We start from the raw sequence: 23,139 nt of genomic DNA, 5'->3' as shown, positions 1-23,139 counted from the left end.
TCCGATTCCTTAAATGCAAGAGCAAAATAAGGAATCGCTATTTTGCGATTCCTTATTTTGCATGTAGGTTTAAAGTCACCTACATCGCACATGGCTAAATACCGGTCGGTAACGCAGAAATTTAACGAATTTCGGCGTTACCGACCGGTATTTAGCCACCTACATCTGGCCCATTGTGAGAAGTTGGCCTGGTATATGATGTTCACTACTTAAAGTGACCACCTTGTACCATGCCAAGCAACCCTTATGGTGTGGTTGTAAGTCAACCTTTTCGGACCAGCTGCCCTAGTGGTAGCATAGGCTAAGCAGTCTTTCAGGCTAAACTCGTTTAGGCATGTTAAGCAAGCTGTTTTACCATATGTAACCCCCCTTTATACCAATGAAAGGACACCACACAGATATATATTCAAAATATATATGTATTTATTACTCAAAGTATCCCCTAGACTCTTTATGAGCACAGGAGCACAAATCGTTAAACAAGAAAGTATCACAATATACAGAAGTTGCACTTTATATGGATAGGCCCTGGTGGCCGCTCAAACCATATACTAAAATAGTGGTATAAGTACCACGAACAGGAAAGGGAAAAGGCCTAGGGCCTCTAGAATCGCTGGGCCTACAAGGAGCTAACTTCAGTTAGTGACCAGGAGGTCCACGGGTCGCGTGTGCAGTGAGGAAAGTTACACGCGGGCGCCCATAGGTTTTCAATGGGTGCGTAAATGTTCAAAAGTTACTGCTAGAAGGGTCTTCTGGTTGGACTACGAACTCAAGACTTCAAACCTAGACATTAGAGATGTTACTCTACACTTGTGCACCGGAGTGCCAGCTTTACCTCACCCACAGGAAGCGGGTGCATAGGGCTCGAAGTGCGTCGGGTTTCGTCTATCTGTTCGATGGAGCCTGATGACAAAGATGCTGCAGGTGGTCGGTCCAGAAGAGATGCGGTGGATCCAAGGGTGGATCGGAAGTGTAGAAGACCTGTAAGCAGAGGGGACAGTGTTCACAGTCACTAGCCAGTGACCGGCGTGGCACCAGGTAGGTACCAGGCGATGTCGGGTGCAAACAGGTGAAGAGGTGTAGCTTGTCTCTGCAGCCACGTGGTCCATGAAGGTCGACGACGTCCAGGAGTCGGTTCACGAGCTGTCCCATGCAGGCTCTCGCTGTCGGCGGTGTCGGCGACTCAGAAGAAGCAAACAAGCCTTGGCAAAAGCAGGAGTCGCAGGAATCGAAGAAAGCTGTTAGCTCTGACCAGCGAGGTCAGAGGGGCTGCTCCTTTGGAGGGAAGCAGGGGCCAGTCTGGAGCAACCAGACTAGCATCGTAGTTTTCAAAAAGGTTCGCCAAGATGGCCACTAGCCAACGGGCTAGGGACCGGGTAGGCGCGTCGAGTCGCAAAGTGCAGAGGGGCCCCACGCAGATCGTGGAGATGCTGGAGGGCTCACCTTTGGTGCAGATGCTGCTCGGATGTTGGGCTTCTCAGGACCCAAAGCACAACTCGGAGGGAGCCTCTGTTGTCGCGCTTGCAGCTTGTCGAGTGTCTTCCAAGATGGCTGGCTCCACGTGTCCCGGTGCCTCCACGGGTTCCTTCTTTGCAGGGACTGTGGATCGGGCGGTGAGAGGTCTGGAGGTCCAGTTCTTGTCAGTCTCTGGGCTCGGGCTCTGGCGGGAGGCGGCGGCAAAGCAGACGTCGATTTGCTGGATGGTGCTTGCGTTAGCAAGATGGTCACTCCCTGACCATAGGGGAGATTTCCTTCAGTCTTCTGTGCAGCAGAACGTTGAAGTTCCCGTCTTCTTCTTAGTTGCAAGTTGATTCCAGGATGTCTGAAGTCTTAGGACACAGCTCCTACCTTTAAGCGGATTCTAGGGGCCGGACTACCTGCTAGGTCCCTCCCTAAGGGTGGGACCAGGAAGGGGGGTGGTTACACCCCCAATCCTTTGTCCAGCTCGCCCCAGGTCCGGGGCTGGTGTGCCCCAGGACCGGTTTGAACTGGCATATGCACCGAGGCTCCTTGTGAGCCTCAGGCATGTCTGTTTCCTTTCAAGCCCTACCTGACCAATACACAAAATCCTGTCTGGGGTGGTGCTCGCACCTCCCCTGGCAGGAAACCCTTTGTTCACGTCTCCCAAGCTGGAAGGACTCCCAGCAGCAGGAGGGCAGACTTGTGTCTGTGGTGGCAGCGTCCATTTTGTGGAGCTGAGGCTATGTCTGATTTTACCGGGGTTTCAGGTTCTGTACATGTCGTGTCCCTCTAGGAGGGTGGAATGCTAACCCCGTCGCCAGAATTGGCGAGGGGTTAGTATTCCAATTCGTATGACACCTTACTCGACATGTTTTGATAAAGCCATACCAAAGATAGCATTTAACCGCGAGGTTCATAATGCACTTTAGAGTATATGGTATGGCGATATCTGGAAACGGTAGAAGGAAGTTGTTCCGACCACTGCAGACAGGCTCAGCTCATGCCAGAGCACCATCTCACATGAAACCAAGCACTCTGCCTTCAGAATTGTTAAGGCCTGCCATAGGAGTGACTTATAGGTTAACATGTGTCCCATTTAGGGTTAGGTATAGGTATACTACACCTAAGTAAGAGGTGGATACACCAACTTACCCCAGCTGAGTGATCAGCCAGTTGTGTCAAATTTTTTTTTTTTTTTGTCTTTTTTTTGTCCTCATTTGCCAAACCCTTATGTGTGAAGAAGGAAATCCGCCAACCACCATTTTGTGCTATCTTGTCCTGCCCACCAAACCCTTTAGTGTGCTATGGACAATTGCACAAAAAAAAAAAAAAAAAAAAAAAGAAACAAATTGGCGGGAGAAGGAGCAAACAACACACAAAAAAGGACGACCTTCAGAAACTCCATCTAGGCATATTTCAACCTGTTTGGACCAGAAAGACGAATGAAAACCCTTGTTATAGGTCCATGGAGCAGGGAAGCTGGCATAATCATAGGACCCGGGGAAAAAAAAAAAAAAAAAACCCTGGGAGACCTACTTCCACTGTATCAAATAGTCCCAAAAGGCAATTTTCTTTTTTTTCATGCTACAGGGTCTAGCCAGGTCTACTTTAGAAACTTCATATAGGGACGATAACCATCCCATATATGTTGGAGGAGCTGTGTCCACCCAAAATCTGCAAATCTGTCTCCTAGCCAACAGGATTGAAAAAAACAGAAAGGATCTGGCAGGCCCTAGGATATTTTCGTCAAGCCCAAAGAAAATCAAAGGGAGAGTATTACTAAGAGTGATATTTAGCATAGACGATAGTGCTTCTATCACCTCTTCCCAAAAACGACTAATGGCTGGGCACTCTTTAAACATATGAACATCCGAGGCCTCAACTAGGTCACATTTGTTGCATTTTTTTCCATGTTGAAATTTGGCTAACTTTTGGGGGGACAGATAAGCACGATGTAAAGTGAAAAGATGGTTTCGCCTCAACCAGGCTGGCTTCACGATTTTATATAGTAAACTAAATGAGTTTGACCACAGCTGCTGGCACTGTTCGCCGATGTTACTGCCCCATAACACCTCAGGGAGGGTTGTGTCGTCATCTATCTCCTCCAAGATCGCCCAATACCAACACGCGACCTCCTTTCCCCCCCCTGGCCTTGTCACCAATAGGTTTTCTAAGTTGCTGTATTTTCCCAAGGAGACTCCCTTTCTTTTCAAGGCCTGAGCCCAGCTAGTCAGCTGTACATACTTGAAGTAAGATAGACCTGGCCCGACTTTCTCCCGCAAAGCCTCCCAAGGTAGCATTGAACCACCAGCTATCAGCTCTCCCCAGTTCAAAAAACCGGCTTCCTTTATTGGACCTGCCAGTCTATCTTTAAGACATAGGGGAGTACCTGGTGAATCCCATATAGGTGCTAAGTTGGAAAAATAACACAACCCTGTTCTATTTCTGATTGTGGACCAACTCCTAGCCAAAGATTGTAGAGTTTTTAATTTTATTTTTTTAAAGAATTTCTGGTCTCCAAACTTAAAAAGAAAGCAGTCAGATGGAAGATCAGACCCCTCCAACATAGCTCGGAACATCCTCCCTCTAGAGTTGTCCTCTGATGTTTTTAGGAGCATTCTAGAGTAGGATAGTTGGAAAGCCCAGGCATAGTATTGGATGTCTGGTGACGTAAGGCATCCTTTCTCTCTCCTTCTCCTCAGCTTTTTCCAGGCCAATCTCGAAGCTCGATTCATCCAAATAAAAGAGTTAATACCTTGTTGACATTTAGATATTTGTTTAATGTCAAAAGCCATAGGTATAGAGTTAAACAAAAAGGTATATTTGGGTAGGATAGACATTTTTATAAGGTTTGTCCTCCCAAAGATGGATAAAGGGAGGTGATTCCATGCCTTTAGTTGTTTCTGACATTGCTTATATACTCGGTCAAGATTAAAGGTGGTGATTTTGCTTATATCTTGGGTAATTCTAATTCCAAGATACCGCATGGAGGGCACTACCTCCACCTGTGTGTTGGGGGAATTCCAGGCCATAATTTCTGTTTTCTCTGAATTTATGTGGTACCCAGAGATTTTACCAAACTCCTCAGCTTTTCTAATCACAGAGGGGAGAGCCAAGTCGAGGTTTGATGTCATAATGAGTATGTCATCGGCATATAGGGCAACCCGCCTTTCCCACCCTCCAAAGCTAAATGATGGAATACTAGCCTCCTCTCTAAGAATCTGTGCAAAAGGTTCAATATAGAGGTTAAAAAGGAGAGGGGAAAGTGGGCAGCCCTGCCTTGTACCTCTCGAAATTCCAAAAGACTCTGTTAGAGAATTGTTTACATTGAGTCTTGCCGTCGGGGCCTTGTATATAAGTGAAATCATGCGGCAGAAATTTTCGGGCAAATTGAATTTCTTCAAAACTGCAGCCAGATAGGACCAGTTTACTCTATCAAAGGCCTTAGTCGCATCCAACGTAAAGGCAGCCAGAGGCAGAGAAAAAGTGGTGGCGATATCAATTGCCCCTACCAGATCGTGTGTGAGGTCAGCTAAGTGTCTGCCCTTTATAAAGCCCTTTTGGTCTTCATGAACTAAAGAGCTTATCGCCTTCCCCACCTAGTTGTCATTATAGCCGCAAAGATTTTATAGTCGTTGTTGAGAAGCGAGATCGGGCGATATGACCCACAATCCTTCAAGTCTTTCCCTGGTTTAGGTATTAAGACCACCGTGGCATCATTCCAGGATTTTGGAAGGTCCCGGCCCTTCAAGAGGATGTTATTAAAAACAGAGGCCAAAACCGGGATGATCTCGTCTATGAGGGCCTTATACAATTCCCCTGGTAACCCATCAGGGCCTGCTGCCTTTCCCCGCTTTACCTGCACCAAAGCCTTCCTGATTTCTTCAACGGAGATCTCATTCTCCAACATCTTACTATGCTCTGGGGATAACTTTGGCAGGGAAATTTGATCTAACCAGGCCTCCCTCTCTGCCTTGTCTTCCCGGATATCTTCCTTATAGATTTTCTGAAAGAAGTCCCGGAAAGCCCCGCCTATTTCATCCTTAGTAATACGGGTAACAGCTTCCCCCTCCACCTTAATCTCTCTGATATAGTTTCGAGCTTGGTCGGATTTGGTTTTCCAAGCTAGTATTTTTCCAGCAGCCTCACCAAACTCAAAATGAGAGATTTTACTCGCCTCCCACCTTCTAGAGACCCTAGTTTGTAATACATTTTCTAGGTCCAACTTTAACTCTCTATGTCTTTCGTATAGTGCCCCTGATCTAATTTGGGGGTCCAGGATGTTTTCAATGCTCTTCATTTCCCTCTCCAGATTGTCAATACCTTCCCTATATTTCTTCCTTCTATAGGAGGCTCTATGCGTGATACTCCCCCTCCAAAAAGCTTTTAAGGAATTCCCACATAATATGCAGATCTGTTGAGCCTATATTTGCCTCCATAAAATGAAGTGTCTCTGATCGTAAAAAGTTGACTTCCTCATTTTCTAACAGAATAGTGCGGTCAAATGACCAGGAAGTATAGCACTGTTTGTGCTCAAGCTTCAATACAAAAGAGATGGCCGAATGGTCGGAAAGATGTGAGGGAAGGTAGGAAATGTCTACCAATAGCTCTTTCAAACTAAAACTAAAGAAAGCATAGTCTATCCTAGACACGTGATTGTATTTAAAATTCCGAAAAGAGACCCCCAGTGTGTCCCCAGCCTTTTCCCTCCAAACATCTGCGAGCCCCAATTGTGACATTGCTATTAGGAGGTCTTGTCTAGATCTTGATAAAACACAGGCTCTGGATTTGGGAGACTTATCTAGCTTTGGGTCTAAGACGATGTTGAAGTCACCCATCCAAATAACTGGGTCCTGGAAGGCCAATAGATTGTCTCGAATAGTATTTAGATGGGAGGAATCATCCTGATTGGGGCCGTAATACCCGGCCAGTGTGAGGAGAAAACCATCCAACGTTACCCTTACAATGAGCCACCTACCACTCCTATCTTCCCTATACTCAATGATTTGAACCTTAGCTTGTTTTTTAAAAATAAAAAGCACCCCCCTAATATTTGCTGATTGATCTGTGCAAATAAAACTGTCTACCCATTTTTCCTTTTTCAAGAACTCTGTTGTTTCACCCTTGAGGAGGTGTGTCTCCTGGATGACAATGACCTGCGCCGGGGAGTCCTTCAAATACTGAAAGATCTTTTTTCTCCTGCTCCCAGTACGCAGGCCATTGACATTCCAAGATAGAAAATTTAGCTGAGTCATTTCGTCCAGCAGTCACCACCCCCCCCCCTTCCTCTTTCAGGTTTCCTACAACTAAGTTGGCATAACTTTCCCTACATTTATTTGGGCATGAGACAAGCAGTATCAAATTATTAAAGCTTTCCTTAGGCTTGGATTTTAGAGGATTATTTTTATTTTTTCCCTTACCACCCCGTGCAACTCCCCCCCCCCCGGAAAACCCTACCCAACCTATACTGGACAGGTGGAATGCCAGTTTACGCCCTCTTTCTCCTCCACCCTCCTTTCTCCTCCCCCTCCCCTCCACCAAACTCAAAAACTGCATGGTGTGTCCCAAAGAGAACATATTTACAAATTCTGAAATATTTTCCCCTTCATTTCTTTTTCCTCTTTTTTTTTTTTTTTTTTTTTAACGCAAACAGTTTTATTATATATATATATATTTTTTTTTTTATTCTTTAAAACCCCCCTACAGCTCATGTAAGACTGAATAGATTTGTAACCTGGTAGGGTTTTTACTGCCTCTTCATCTTTGTGACCCAAAAATAGCAGAGGGAAGACTCCAAAATTTTTTTTTTTTTTTTTTTCACCTCTTCCTTCATTGCCTTCTCAATCTTAAAGGGTTCCAGCACCTCCCCGAGGAAGATCTTTTAATGAGTTCAACATCTCGTCCGCCTCAAGAGGAGATCTAATATTGTGCATTTTGTTATTAAACATCACACGCAAAAAAGCAGGAAATCTCATCTGCACTGTTGCACCTAGGGCACGAAATTTTTCCATCCTTTGACCTAATTCCCACTGACGATCCAAGGTGGCTTTAGACAGGTCAGAACGGATCTCGAAAGGAAAGTCAGGGCCTCTTAGACACTTATTTTTTAAGGCCAAGGTTAAGATTTTTTCTTTAATTGAATAGGTAAGAAAGTTGACCAAAATCTTCCTGGGCTTTTCTCTGCCAGGTTTTAAGCGGAAGGGGTCCCTGTGGATCCTTTGGATATCGCTCCCCAAAGTAGCTAGTGATTCCTCTAGATTGAGTGAGTCCTTGAGCAGGTTTATGACGAAGCCTTTGATGTCGCTCCCCTCTTTTCCCTCGGGAACCTTCAGAAGTCGGAGGTTGTTTCTTCTCGAAATATTTTCCAAGCTTTCCACCCTCTCACGAAACACATCCCCCTCTCTTTGCAAATTATGGATTTTTGCTTGGGCTGAACTTAGGTTGGTTTTAAGCTCCTCTACAGTGCCTTCGAGGGTTTCTATCCTCTCATTGAGCCGATCTACTTTACGCTCCAATACATCGCAGGCAGCCCTTATCTCAGATTGGTTCTCTGCAGAGATCATAAACCCCTGCTTTATATCTGCTTTTAAAGAGTTTAGCAGAGATTCTATCGAAGAACAGGCTATGGCCGCCCCGTTGTCGCAAAACTCTTGCCTATCTAGAAGTCCAGGGGATTGATCGGGGCATGTAGTTTGCTTCACAAGAGCCTCAGTAGATGTTAATCTCTCTGGTTCTATCAATAAACCGCCCTGTGGGGTTAGGACAACTTGTGGACTAACACCCCCCTTAGGTGTCGTTTCCTCCGCTGCCCTGACATCTTCTGCAGCCTGCTTCTCGTGGTCCAATCCAGGCGCTGGTAAAATTATATCCGCTGAGGGAGAAGCTACCCTTTGAGATGCCATTTTCTCGTGAAGACCTGGACATATAGGGCTGCAATCTTGATTGGAAAGGTGGGGTTTTGAAATGGACAGAACTTGGGGCAGGACTTTAAAAAAAGAGCGCAAGGAGGGTGTGATGCGAGATGGTTTAAGCTCTCCTTGCCTCCCCTTAACAGCCTCTCTCAGAAGCCCTCTCTGGGGACCTAATGAATCAGCAGCAACATCCCCCTCCTGCAATCTACTCTTGCTGCTACACTCAGCAAAAGATGCCTGAGTACCGTGCCTGCCCTTCGCCCCCCCTCCTCTGCACCTAACCTTTCGTGATTTACCTTTAACAACTTTCTTTCTGCAGGAGGTTAGAGCAGGGCTCTCAAGAAAAACAGATTCCCCCCCTCCGATACTCTGTCCGTGATCAGCAGCATTTCCTGACTCAGCACCACATGTCACCGGGGCTTCAGAAGGCTCCGACGAGGGGGGGGCCTGAAAGGAAAAGGTCCCAATCCCTCTACCCCCCGTCACCTTACCACAGACTCCCTGCACTGTTCTGCCACGGAGGAGACCTCGAGCCGCTGCGCTGCGGCCGCGTCGTAACTCCACGGCTGCAGCTTCCCAACGCCGCGGCAGGGAGAGCCCAGGGACAGAGGCGTAGGTGGGGGCGGGAGCCCGATCCAAGGCTCTCAAACTCATCCGCTGAAAAATCAAGCCAGTCTGGGAGAGGTGAGAAAACCCCTCGCTCCGAGACGCCGTATAAACTCAACACACTAGCAGAGGAGAGAGAGGAGCGGAGAGCTTCTCCGAGGACGCGCGCTACCGCTCAGCACGCGGGCGCCATGTTTTCCCTCCAGTTGTGTCAAATTTGTTAGGCCAGTCCAGGGGTGGCACAATACATGCTTCAGCCCCTGGTAGGCCTTAGATACACCAATGCCCTGGGTACCTAGGGTACCCTAGTACAGGGGCTCACAGGGTGATCCAGTTCCAATGGGTTATGCACCTAAAGTGCATACTGTCAATTTAGTAGAGAGAACAGCAGGCTGGGGGTCTGATTAGCAGGCCCACAGCCTCAATACGTCAAAAACCAGTGAAGCAAAAAGCACAAATTTGGGGTGACCATAGGATAGCAGACCCTACTCTCCCATCCATCATCTATGCAAAATATAAAAAAAGAAATGGGGGCATGCGCAATGTGCTCTGAATGTTTGGATGCGCAGCACGATTAGGTACAGCCTGAACAGGGAAGGCCGCTGAGGAGAGAGTCAAGTGAGGAGCCTGGATGAGAGGGTAGAGGGGGACATTGGTCACGGAGGCAGGAGAGCAACGTGGCACCCTCTCTCCCTCTCACACTGCCCAGACAGAAGAGCGACGAGCCCTCCCCGAGGGGGCAGGAGCTAGGGTATGTGAAGGGAAGCAGCTACCTTGAACCAGGGGGGCAGTCTGAAAGAGGAAGCTTGTGCACCTGGAGGAGTCTCACAGTGAACCAGAACCAGGCCCGAGCCTTGCAAGGAGGCTTTTCTGCCTCTGTCAGCCAGCGCGGTCGAGCACCCACAAGGCTGCTGAAGTGAGCTGGGAGAGATTAGGACCCTTTCAGGAAGGTACATCTACCCCATCACTGGCAAACCTCAGCTCATCAAGACAACAGTGCTTTGTAGCCTCTGAGTTTTTTGAGGACCCCCATAACATGGGAGTGAAGGGGGGGGGGGGGATTTGCATGATGCAGAGTCTGGTGAACTATGCCTCATGAGACATGGGTTGATTGGTACCAGGCCGAGGCTGATCAGTGGTAGAGATCTAAAATGATTTCCCCTCAAAAGTGTCTTTACAGAGTGCCCATTGGCAACACTTTTGCGAGCTTATTAGTGGCGGTGAAAAGTTGCTGTGAGCCTAGTGACTTTGTTTTGGGGTCCAATACACGAGGGCACCAATTATTAAAACATTTTGAAAATCTATCTGTAGATTCTGAATCTCTTACACATCTTACTCTGACACACTCCTCACTCTCCGTCCTTGTGCCTTCCACTGCACTTTTCATCACTCTCTGTCCTTTTGACTCTTGCTGCTCTTCTCCTGACTCTCCATCCTTGTGCCTCACGCTGCTCTTCTCCTCTTCACTTTCCTTGCTTGTGCCTCATGCTGCTCTTCTTCTCCTTACTCTCCATCCTTGTGCCTCACGCTGCTCTTGTCCTCTTCACTTTCCTTCCTTGTGCCTCATGCTGCACTTCTCCGCACTCTCCGTCCTTGTACCTCATGCTGCTCTTCTCTTCACTCTCTGTCCTTGTGCCTCATGCAGCTTTTCTTCTCACTCTCCTTCCTTGTGCCTCACGCTGATTTTCTCACTCTCCTTCCTTGTGCCTCATGCTGCTCTTCTCCTAACTCTCCGTCCTTGTGACTCACACTGCTCTTCTTCTCCTCACTCTCTGTCCTTTTGCCTCATGCTGCTCTTCTTCTCCTCACTCTCCATCCTTGTGCCTCACGCTGCTCTATTCCTCACTCTACGTCCTTGTGCCTCACGCTGCTCTTCTCCTCACTTTCCTTCCTTGTGCATCACGCTGCTCTTCTTCTCACTCTCTTTTCTTCAACCTCATACTGCTCTTCTCCTCACTCTCCTTTCTTGTGCCTCTCGCTGCTCTTTTCCTCTCTCTCCTTCCTTGTGCCTCACGCTGCTCTTCTTCTCAATCTCCTTCCTTGTGCCTCACGATGCTCTTCTCCTCACTCTCCTTACTTGGGCCTCATGCTGCTCTTCTCTTTCTCACTCTCCTTCCTTGTGCTGCACTACTCCTCCCTCCTTCCTTATGCCTCGCGCTGCCCTTTTCTTCCTCACTCTCCTTCCTTGTGTCTCATGCTGCTCTTCTCCTCACTCTCCTTTCTTCTGCCTCACGCTGCTCTTCTTCTAACTCTCCGTTCTAGTGCCTCACCCTACTCTTCTCCTCACTCTTCTTTCTTGTGCCTCACGCTGCTCTTCTCCTCACTCTCCTTTCTTCTGCCTCACGCTGCTCTTCTCCACACTCCTTTCCTGTGCCTCACGCTGCTCTTCTCCTCACTCTCCTTCCTTGTGCCTCACGCTGCACTTCTCCTCACTCTCCTTTCTTGTGTCTCATGCTTCTCTTCTCTTTCTCACTCTCCTTCCTTGTGCCTCGCGCTGCTCTTCTCCTCTCTCCTTCCTTATGCTTTGCGCTGCTCTTTTCCTCCTCACTCTCCTTTCTTGTGCCTCAGCGCAGCCTCACCTCAACAACAGTGCAGCCACACCTCAGCACCAATGCAGCACCCCTTGGCATCAGTTCAGCATCACCTTAGCACTGCACCAGCTTGGGATCACTCAGCACCACCTGAGCATCATTGCACCACCACTGCCTCAGCATCACCTCCGCACCAGCACACCACCACCCCAGCCTCACTCAGCAGCACCTCATGTGTTGATTCTTCCCAAGTGTCCGCCCACTGCTCATGTTTTAATTCAGGTAGTATTTACCCAACCTCCACTCTCTTGTTGTCTTCTTAATTACATAAAAGGTAACAAAAATCCTTATAACATTTATTATAATTTTTCAACATGCTACACAGCAGCCACAATGCTCTACAAGATAGCTTAAACACATTGGCAAAGCCAATCGCTCTGGATAAACACATATAAGGTCCCAAAGGCGAGACCCATTGGCTATGCCAATGCTTGTTTATGATGGTATCGAGTTTTATTTACCTAGGAGGACCAGAAGGACGGGGGCATCCTAGATGAGGAGGACCAGGAGTAAACCAGAAGGTCACATGTATGTATACTCCGGGTTTAGTTCCTGGTCAGTGTAAACGTTTTTTAGGTCTCGCCTGAGACAGCGCTTTAGCGCTGCTCACGCGAGAGCTTTTGTAAAAGGGGGATCTGGAAGTGCAAACAGTGCTTTTCAGGCCTCCAAATACAGTGCATGTGCGCCGGCCGCGCGCACCATTTGGCAGCCTGAAAAGCACTGCCTGATCACTTCGCGGCCCCTTTGATGTCCTCAGTGAGCCGCGCGGCCACTGAGGACATCAAAGTGCACACCATTTGCCACCCCCTTCCTGCTTGTTATTGTTTCCTTTGATCCCTATCTTTCCCTTTCTCAATCTCACCCTCTCCCTGCCTTTTACAACTGCGGCCGCACCACTGTGCCCGCCCCCACTCCCCCCTCCCACTCCCTCCTCGTCAACTTCAGTGCGCGCTTGTTTATATTTATTTATGCCTAATTTCATTTAATGACATGAAAGCAAATGACCTAAATTTCGCGCCCCCTCCTCCGGATACCCAAAAACCTAGATTTTCCTTCAGCAAAAGCTCTGGTTGCTGCGCTGGTGCTGAGCCGGTTTAGTGACTTGGGTATCGGCTTGTTGGACGTGCTCTGTACTCCTGCGCTACAGGAACCCTGCCGGGACATACTCCACCCCGTCCTTTCATCACCAAGCCCTAGGCTCGCAGCTCACAGCCGGGCTTTGCACATACTCCTGGTACTGGTGCCTGAGGGTGAGTGAGCGACCATGCACTGACCATCCCTCCCAAGCCCCGGCCTTGCACGTCCCCACACAAACCTCCACTGATAACCCCTGGTCCTCACTTCCAGGCCTTCGCTCACTCTTGTCTCGCGGGGGCTTCTCCTCTGGAGCCCCCACCCTGTGGAACTGCCTGAAACCCCCGAGGCACGCACATTTACTCCCTTGGCCTCCATAAACCCTGCACCCCCTCTCTCTCTCCCTACACCAGGCGGGTCTGACCCTGTCCCACGGGCCCTTTTTTCAGTACTAAGTCCTGGGTTCTGTTAGAAGTTCTGTTTGTGCCAACACATACCTCCCCCTCCCTACTTACTCTCTTTACGACACTTTTTCGCAAGCTCCGTTTTATCTCGTTTCACCCTCTGTGACTTTTTCCCATCTTTGCCTTTCAATGTATGTCTCTTTACCTGTCCTTTGTTGGTCTGTTTTTCATTGTCTCTCAGTATGTCCCTTTCCTGAACCCTTTCGCTGTCACGATCAATGCCTCCTTCTCGAGCACTTTCGTTTTTCCATTCTTTCCAGTTCACTTTCAGTTTCTCTTTCACTGTCTCACTAGCCCGCCTTTTTTCTTCTTGTGCCTTGTTTTCATCTCTTTCACCACCCACATTCTTACTATCACCACCCAGGGGGTGCTCTGAATCTTAACCCTCCTGTTTTCTGGGCCTCTCAAGCCACTTTTCTCCCTTCTGGAGACACCCTCTTTATAGCCTACTTCTGTGCTCTCCCTTGTCCCTAGAGTTGATCTCTCTCTAAGTTACCAAGCACTCTCTCCACCCTCGCTCATTTCTTTACTGCCCTTCTCTACCCGGACACTCTCGCTCCCCTCCACCACCCACTCCTCTGTGATCTCCCCCTCCCCTCTCTGTTCTAGATATCTCCTCCACTCTCTTCCTTTCAGAGCTGTCTTTATCCACATCTCATCCACCCAGAGATCTCGCACCCCTCCTGCACTCCTCCCTCTGTGCTCGGTGTCCCCTCCACCTCTCAGAGCTCTCACTGACCCTTACAGACTTTTTAAAGCATGTTACGGCAGGATAGCTCTGTGGGTTACTGCGCCTACTGCCTTCAGCCTGCAAGTCCCAGATTCCCATCTTGGTCTCACTCCTACTTCTGTCGTGCCACGTTGGACATAAAACGACTTTCCATGGTTTGGACAATCATAAACAATGTATTTGTAGCGCCATGAAGCCACAAGACTGTTCTATGAAGCTTTTTGCTTGATGTTTGATTATTGTTGACTGAATGAATGGTGTAGTGTGTGTCAGTCCTTTACCTGTGATTGAGGTGGGCGGGGGGCGCTCACTCATGAGAAAGAGGAGCTGGCATGTCACTTTTCATCTGTGAAGCCTAAAAATGCTGCACTTCACTGGGGTAAAATTATTTTACATTTCGAGATTCCTCTTACAGAAGACTTTTCTTGTGGGCGCCAGAGAGCTCTCCCTGTAGAAACGCGCTGTTACTGGGATTTTTTTCGTAAAGTCTCTTTTTGCAGAAGTTTCTTCTCACGATTGAAGCAGTGCATCTTTTGCGAAGGGTGCAAGGATTTTCACGCCCTCTCACAAGCACTGTGTACATGTGTGACGTGAATAGTCCAGACGGCCTAGAGTAAGGAGCTAGTACATTTACTCGCTGGAGCAGGGGGTGTGCAGCGCCTCAGCTGGCCCACAGAGCTGCCTGTAGATATGTTAGTTAGAGTTAGCTGCTACTCTTAAATCAATCATTATACAGCTGAGTGGGTTTGGCATCAGTGCCTCAGACCTCGGCGGCCCGTGCAGGGTCACTCACTCGCACAGTGACCCTGCGGTGACCCCTGGATACTGATGAGTAGTGAAATGCGGAGCAGGTCAGCCATGCACCGTAGGCCTCGCCTACCCGAGGCATGAACCACCCGTAGATCCGTGGATGAATGAGTAATGCGGGCCAGGGCAGCCCCCACCCGGGGCGGGTGCACCTACCTACAGGTTGGTGAATTCATGAATATCGTAGAAGATTGATGGGGCGGGGGTTGTTCAGGGTGTGGTGGACACTGCCGGGGGGGGGAGGTTAAAGAGTTTTGTCCCACACCTGCGGAGGAGGTGGTACCGCCCCAGGCCCCCGTCTCGAAGGTTCAAGGTCAGCGGGTCATTCATCGGGGGCAGAAGCCATGTTTTTGTAGCAGTAAAGGTTTATTGTTGCATTTCAGCTTCCCCAACCAGAGGGGGCTGAGCGCAGGAACCCCCTTTCTTACCCATCTGTACCCACTGTCGCTCACTTCAAATAGCTACAGATGGGATTTACATTTCAAAACTGCAGAGTTCAGCAAAGTTTACAGCTCTCACACAGGCACAGCAAAGTTTTGCACGGTCTAAACTACGGAAAATTTTGTCTGCAAAAGAAACCAAGCATTTGCAATGCAATAGGTCTCGCATTTACACGAGTTTAAGCTATTGGCATTGTAAATGACAATGCCTTTTATTTATGTTCAAAAACAAAAATAAAAGGCATTGTCATTTGCAATGTCAATAGCTCAAACTCGCGTAAATGCGAGACCTATTCCATTGCAAATGCTTGTTTTTTTTGCTTTCAGACCACGCCCTCTGTAGAATGCACAGTTCCAGAACCGGACCTTACCTGGTGCAGCTGACTGCACGTTATTTATGTACATTAATTACATCGAGGCATCCTTCAGGATGGCCCCGAGGCCGTGCTGCGGGCGGCACGCGGTGTCACGTCACGCGGTTTACGGCGGCCGACGCACCTCTGAAGTGCGCCCCCAGCCCACGCCGGCTGCCGCAGGGGCCACGGGGCGGGCGCGATGTCGACGAGAAGAGGCAAGAGAACCAGAGTCAGCAGGTCCAAGCGGTGGGCGGGGGCGACCAGGACACGGAGAGAGTCTGCCCCCTTTGGGCTCAGATGTGTGGGGCGGTGACTTCTGGCGGGAGCACACTGCCCTATGCTGTCGGTGCCTGGGCCCACTGCGCTGCCACCGGGAGACGGCCCAGCTAACACGGTCCCCAGGACGGACCCTCCTCTGTGACCAGGAAGCATCTCGCCCATCAGCCCTGGTTTCCGCGGGTGAGTACCGCGCCCGCATGCTGCCCCTTGACACGTGTGGTGAGCAGGACCCCGGCGCTGCCTTCTGTGCTGTCTGTCTCCTGTACTTTGTTTTACCATCACAAATTCAGAGCTTTAAAATACGAGAACGCAAAGTAAAAAACCGACCTGACGTTCTGCTCACATTTGACATGCGACAATGGATGTCTTCATCACTTAGTAAATGTGGGCGAGTCAACACATTAATAGGGCGAGCGGAGCCAAAGGTCTGGTTGTCTCTAGCGGCTCGTGCATAAGAAAGCCCTGCAAAGGTTTGCCTTAAATCAATCAACATTACACAAAATATGATAATGAATCTCTTCAAAGTTCAAAAACTATTTCATTAATATGTGGAAAGTTTATTAGTTTATATTAATACGTCACATTATAGCACTGGAAAGTACTTATTAAAAGTGTTACTTCAAACCCCTTCTACCCACACCCTGGCAACAGTGCCATTAATGAACTACGAGACTAAACTGTTCTCACGTGAGCCCTGTATGTGGCACATTTTCTTAGAGATAGATCAGCTTTGTAGTTTAAAAGTTTAAGAGGTAATGGGTCCTGCTGATTTGCCCGTCCTGTGTTAATGAGGATATGTATGTTACCACTTGTCCTTAACAAGCATTTGCAGTGCAAATAGGTCTCGCATTTGTTTTTATAGCTATTGACATTGTAAATAGCAATGTTTTTTACCTACACGTTTTTTTGGAGTGAATGGATGTAGTGTGCAAAATCCCTTGGAAAGGTCCTGCACTTTGTAATAAATATATTGAAAAAGATGCAAAGTGTGGATTGTGTCAACAATTGCTTGGCACATACCTCATGGGTGAAGTGTCGCCACACATGCACACCGTGGTGCTTTACTAATGCAAAACTCATTAATAAAAGTAGTGCTTATAGACTAACCAACGCGATCGGGACCGGAGCATGTGAATCCGAATCCAGGCTTCTCTTTCATTTTCTAGACTATTTGACTCACCCTCCTGCATCTTGGTTATCCCCCAAACACTGGGAGCAATGAAGTTTGCTAAGGTGGCGGGGGGCGGGGGGCAGGGGGGCTTCGGATGTACATGAAAATGTATTCATTACCTAGTTGTCAAAGGACGCCTGGTGCTATTAGTTAAAAGTGTGCAGATTTCATTAAAATATTAAGAGTACTTAACTCACATCTATGAGAAAATCGACATTAACTAAACAAAATGCCAGAGTGCGTGTCAGTTTTCACAGTGTTTTAGACAGTACTGGTTGCTTAGTTTCATTGCATTAATTTCTGTATTTACTCTTTTACACAGCATCCAAAGTAGGTTACCTAACCCCAAAGCCCTGAGTTGTTAAATGACCCATAGAAGGGAGTGTTTTACGGTTGAGCAAATGTGTCCAAATGTAATTTTGGTAGTGCCATGGAATGATTGGCCAATGAGGTACTCGATGAGCAGGTATTTAACTACACGTTCAAAACGTACGGTATTGTGGCTGTTGTTTGTTTGTACTCAACCACCTCTCGAAATGTGTTTATTAACACAGAGCTTCATCTACCAGACAGTGCTCACAGAGGGGCGACTAAAGCACAGAACAAAATGTATTCATTTATCCTTAGTGTGAAGTCACCCGGAAGGCTTAGGTGCCTGCCCGGAGAGGCCAGAGATCCCAGCACTTCTACAGACTCTGCCGTGCTCCTCTGCACCAGCAGGGCACAGGTCAGAATCTGCCGCTTGTGCTAAGAATAGGTGAGGGGGATGAGGTTGGGGCATGAGGGAGTTGCCGGCAGATTTCCAGGGTATTGAAAGTGATGATTCTGACGTGAGGCAATAGAGACTGACTCTGTCTGTTTGTCTGCACCAGTCTATTTCTCTACCATCTAACTGTGCTCACTGTCATGTATCAATTTATCTCTCTTTGTTAGAGGTGTGTGAGCCAATATATTAATTAACAGATAGACCCAGCCGGAGACGGGCGAGCCGTGAAAATGATCGGCATGTTAATCATACAGTAAACATGATGTAAATGTGCGATAATGTCTCTTCAGAATTCCAAATAGTGCATTTCTTTAGCACGTCACCTCAGTACACAAGATTATAGCACTGAATTGAGAGGAAGTTATTAAAAGTGCTCGTTTTAAGCATGAGTTAAAACACTGCCGCTCCTCCCACCAGACAACAATGCCATTTGTGAACTAAGCGGCGTCTGTTGCCATGAATACCCCGAATGTTGCCTAGAGTCTTATTATATTTAGAGTAACATTAAAATCTAGTTAATTAAACACGAGAAGTTTTTGTACAGCACGCATCTTGAACTTGCATATTTTAAGGTGGCAATAATAAAGATGAAAATGGAAGTGCTGGCAGGCAATAAAACATGAAGGCGAGTGGGGGGGGTGGATGAGGGTGAGAAGTCACAGACCGAGGGAGGGTCCGGTGGGGTGGGGAGACAGGGAAGAAAATAGTGTTAGGAGTAAAGGGGCCAATAGCTGTGGAAAGATACAAATGATGAATGAGGAGGGACTAACAAGCCTCAAACCAATCAGAAGGCAGCATTTAATACAAAAGCCAATGGGCAGAGAGTGGGCGGAGCTTCCCCGAAGCTTTCACATTACAGTATATACTGCATGTCTCAGAAAGCGATGGCAGCGCATTTGCGCTGCAACGCTAGGCGAGACCTAAAAGAAAATAGTGTCAGGAGTAAAGGGGTCAATAGCCGTGGAAGGATACAAATGATGAATGAGGAGGGTCTCCCAAGCCTCAAACCAATCGGAAGGCAGCATTTAAGACAAAAGCCAATGGGCAGAGAGTGGGCGGAGCTTCCATGAACCTTTCACACTACAGTATATACTGCATGCCTCGCAAAGCGATGGCAGCGCATTCACGCTGCAACGCTAGGCGAGACCAAAAAACGGGGAATCCCTCACCCATTCATTTTGTAGAAATATAAGTGAACCAGGACAGGTGAGTATATCAATAGTATTTTGGACAACCAAAATATTGATGAATAATGTTGTATTCACTGTAGTTGTGAGGTCTTTATTTTCCAAGAAAATCCAGAGCTCAAAAAAGTGATTCTTGTCGTTAGAGCTGGAGCTCAGTGGTGGCTGGTGACATTTGAAAGTAGTGAGGCGAAAAAGTTGTCGCGAGCGAAGCGAGTTAGCGCAACTATCACAAGTGACCTTCGGGGGTGGGGGGGAGAGGTTTTCCCCCCTAAAAAATTGAAAAAAAGAGACTGAAAATCATGCATTTTCAAGCAAATTTGATGAAGCAAGACGGTTTATGAAGCAATAGTGATTGGGTAGACTTGAAATATTTATACACAGGACAACATATTCCATATTTTAAGGAATTATAATTGTTTAGTTACCGTAGTGTGCAGATTTTACAATGCAACAAGCAAGGTTTGTAATTATGTTTCCTGCCCACATGGTTGTCTTGTCTGTATACAGTCTGCAGTACACCTGTCTGGCATTTTCTTCTTACAGTCTTGTTATGATGTTAATAAAGGCATTTCATGATAACGACATAGCTGCTCCATTCTGTAATTAGAGAACTTTATAATGGACTTGAGATAACAGTGCTCTGCTGCAGGCTTGGTAAATACCTGGTCAGGCTTGGCCAGAAAACTTCAAACCCACTGGAAGTCCCGACTAATGCTGACGAGTAGTACCCTGTGTCACAGGGTAACCGCGAGATAATCCTTAAAATGCAGCCTCCAAGATGTTTCACACCTTGTTCAGGAGATTAAGAAATATGATCATCTAGACATATGTTTCTGTTTCATTCCAATTCCTGAACTCAGAGACCGGGTGAACGGGGCTAGCAGCTTTGTCTTTTACATTGGAATACAGGAACAAGCGATGAAAGGAGGGGGTGGAGCTGGTAGGAAGTGTATAAGAGAGAAAGGAGGGGTAATATTGGAAACAGAGAAAGCAAGAGATGAGGGACTAAAGAAGAGAGTATTGAAGCGAGGGGAAGAGGCATGTGGGGGAAGAAAGAAATGGAGAGAGAGGAATAGAGGGAGAAAAGGAAACAAGCGTGAGATAGAGGCATTGGAGTGAAGGAAGGAAGAGAATGGTAGAAGGAGGAAGGAAAGAAAGTAAAGGAGCAACATGCAAGGAAGGAGGGAGGAAGTGAAGCCAGAGAGGGATAGAGACTGAGTCATGGAGAGAGGAAAGACATGGGATATGGGACAGCATGAACTCACTGTTCCAGGGGCACAAACAACAATAAATATGAATGTGGCTGTGCAGGCTGTAGCGCCGGCGGAGGCCCGTGGAGGCAACAAACGAGAAACATACATTCAAAATGAGAGGTATACCGTGCTCCCAGACTGGAGCTTTGCGCATGCATCCATTGTATTATTAAATGTATTCAGCCTCAAGGAGGCTACAAAAGCAAGTGATTTGAGCAAACAATCACCTATTGGAAAGCATGACGTCACACAACGGCCCTCCAACGTGCAGCGCTGAGCACAATACTTTTGAAAAGGGGGCCTCTTAGAAAGTGGTGCCCTGGCTAGCCACACACTTTTCCCAAGCCTTACAACAACGTCTCTGTTAATGATTAATTGCAAACACAAGTATCAGACAGGAACTGAAGCAAAATTTCTAACCAGAAACGAGGCAGCGTCTTATTGTTTGGAATGATAATAAGTCGTTTGTGAACTGGTCTCAAAAGAACTTATTTGCTTAACTATGGATAAATCAAAGACAGCCGGTCCACTGTGAGTGACAATCCTTAGAGAGCAGACAAAGGCCTACTGCTGGAATTTGTACGAATCTCCACTGATTTTTATTCCGAGTGATCGGATTTCCTTTGGCAGCGGAGAAAAAGCACTGCACCATATTTCTTTAAATTTTACCATTTAGGATTTTACGAAGTTCAAGTGGAACTTACTTTGAATGCCAGTGCTACTGCTGCCTTCCAGTAAGGTCAGGACGGTCGATGGAGCAGGGAAGGTATGACTCATCGCCTCTCCCACTATCGCTCTCGCAGCCTGCTTCACCCCCTCCTAAGCCCGCCCCCTCTTGTGATGAATTTTAATTGTTGCCACCCACTCCCTCGTTCTTCCTATCTGCCCGACACTCCCCCTGCCATTGAAAAGAATGGAGTTCTGTGAACTCCTCCCAGGGCCATTGCGTAAGCGCCCAAAAATAACACGTATTCACTGCATTGAAAGTTGGCACGTCCTCTGCTGTGACGTCACTGATGTAGATTGTGCCGGCTGGTCGAAGAATACCTCGCCCAGCAGGCATGCGCAGCAGGACCGTACCTCTGCAAAGTTCCTGACAGCTGCCCTATTATACATATGAGAGCAGCATCTAAGTAGTAGATTTGTTTAAGCTGCTTGGCGTTTTCTAATTTTTTCTTGCCTCTCCCCGAAGGATGGCAGGGCAACGCCCATTTTGCCCGTTAAGACGAGCCGCCCCTGCTGGAGCTACACGCGGCAGAGATTCACCAGGCCCAAGACCCAACTCCTGAGGCTTCTCACAGCCTGCGAGCAGCGCAGGCAAGGTATAAGGAGCACCTCACGGAGCGTACCAGACAGCAGTTGGAAGCCACGAGGCACAACATTTACGACATCGGTGATAAAACTGGGAAGCTGCTGGCATGGTTAGATAGAAGGGATAGAGGCACTAGGTGGATTGTGCAGATTAGCGCTGAGGGGGGACAGATGACAACTGAACCGCGTGAAATAGTGCACATCCTGGCAAGACACTTTCAGGCGGTCTATTCTTCCGCCTCATCCATGACAGTGGAGGAGGCGCTGACATATGTAAAAGATCTTGACATGCCCAAACTCACCCCTGAGGCAATGAACGCCGAGCTCACAGTAGAAGAGATACAGGCGGCAATCGGCGAGCTGCAGTCCGGTAAAGCGTTAGTACCAAACGGCATACCGGTTGAACTCTACAAGAGGGCGGCTGGGACACTTGCCCCTCATTTACTGAATATGTTTACTGACAGTCTGTAGAAGGGCGAACTTCCGCCTGATCAACGCACAGCCACCATAGTGGTGATACCAAAATCGGGTAAGCTGATAAATGTACCTCCTATCGTCCCATATCACTGCTTAATGCGGTGGCTAAGATCCTCGCAAAATTACTGGCGACCAGGCTAACACCGCGCCTGTCGGAAATCGTACACCCAGATCAGTCTGGCTTTATGCCCGGCAGAAGTACATCCCATAATTTGAGGCGCTTGCACGGTGTGTTGGCTCGGACGGACCGTTTGCGAGAACCAGCGGTGCTCCTTTCACTAGACGCGCGAATGGCGTTCGACATGGTCGAATGGCCCTTTCTATTTGCAGTACTATTACACCTGGGCTTTGGGCCAAAATTCTGTGCCTGGATCCGACTCCTTTATACCAAACCACTGGCCCACGTTGCTGCAAATGGACATATGTCGGAAGATTTTCCCTTGACGCGTGACACGCGTCAGCGTTGTCCCTTATCGCCACTACTCTTCGACCTGGCGCTGAAGCCGCTAGCGGCATGGATACGCTGGGAACCCATGATACGGGGCCTCAAATGGTCGGACGGCTGGGAGGACTTTCGCGGATGATGTGTTGCTGTACCTGTGTCCCCAAGACGCTCCATACTGGCACTACTCAACATTTGCGAGGTCTTTGGCAGAGCGTCGGGATACACGATAAACTGGTCCAAATCTGTTATGTATGTGCTGCACGGCCCTCCACCGCGGCTACCTGCGGACTGCCCACTTTGGACGGCGGAAGGGTCATTTAAATACTTGGGCATATACATCACGGCGGATCAGGCGGACTTTTTCCAACGGAATCTCCGGCCCCCTATTCACCGCCTCAAACGAGATGTATGTCATTGGGGAGCGCTGCCGCTGACCCTGTTGGGGAGGGCGGCGCTCTTTAAAATGATGGCCCTGCCTCGGTTTTTATACGTACTGGAAAATACGCCGTACCAGATACCACCTGTTTACTTTCGTACAATTGCGGCGCAAGTCACTAGCCTCCTATGGAGTAACGGGCCGGCACGAATTGCGCAGTCTAAACTGATCCGTGGCTGGTATGACGGTGGGATAGCACTCCCCAATATCCAACTTCACTACTGGGCGGCACAGCTGAAGGTAATCAATCAATGGCTCCACGCGCCGCAGTCCGACCCAGCATTTAAGGCGGACAGGGACATACTGGGCACGAGGGGTATGTTGTCGCCCCTATACGACGGAAGACTGGCCCCAGAGTTAATCGACCCTCTGAG

At 48.1% G+C, this 23,139-nt stretch overlaps 1 long non-coding RNA gene across 1 annotated transcript in view; it reads left to right on the top strand.

The window, feature by feature from the left end:
• The first annotated feature begins 15,709 nt into the window (after positions 1-15,709).
• LOC146816447 (uncharacterized) overlaps positions 15,710-23,139 on the top strand; it is a 297,753-nt gene continuing 290,323 nt past the window's right edge. Inside the window, exon 1 of the long non-coding RNA XR_014962906.1 lies at positions 15,710-15,899. This is a non-coding gene — a long non-coding RNA (uncharacterized LOC146816447). The remainder of the gene's footprint in view (positions 15,900-23,139) is intronic.

This window comes from Triturus cristatus, chromosome 6, assembly GCF_964204655.1.
Source record: "Triturus cristatus chromosome 6, aTriCri1.1, whole genome shotgun sequence".
Taxonomy (NCBI): Eukaryota; Metazoa; Chordata; class Amphibia; order Caudata; family Salamandridae; genus Triturus; species Triturus cristatus.
The sequence above is the reverse complement of the archived record's forward strand: the minus strand, read 5'-3'. Positions and strand labels throughout refer to the sequence as shown.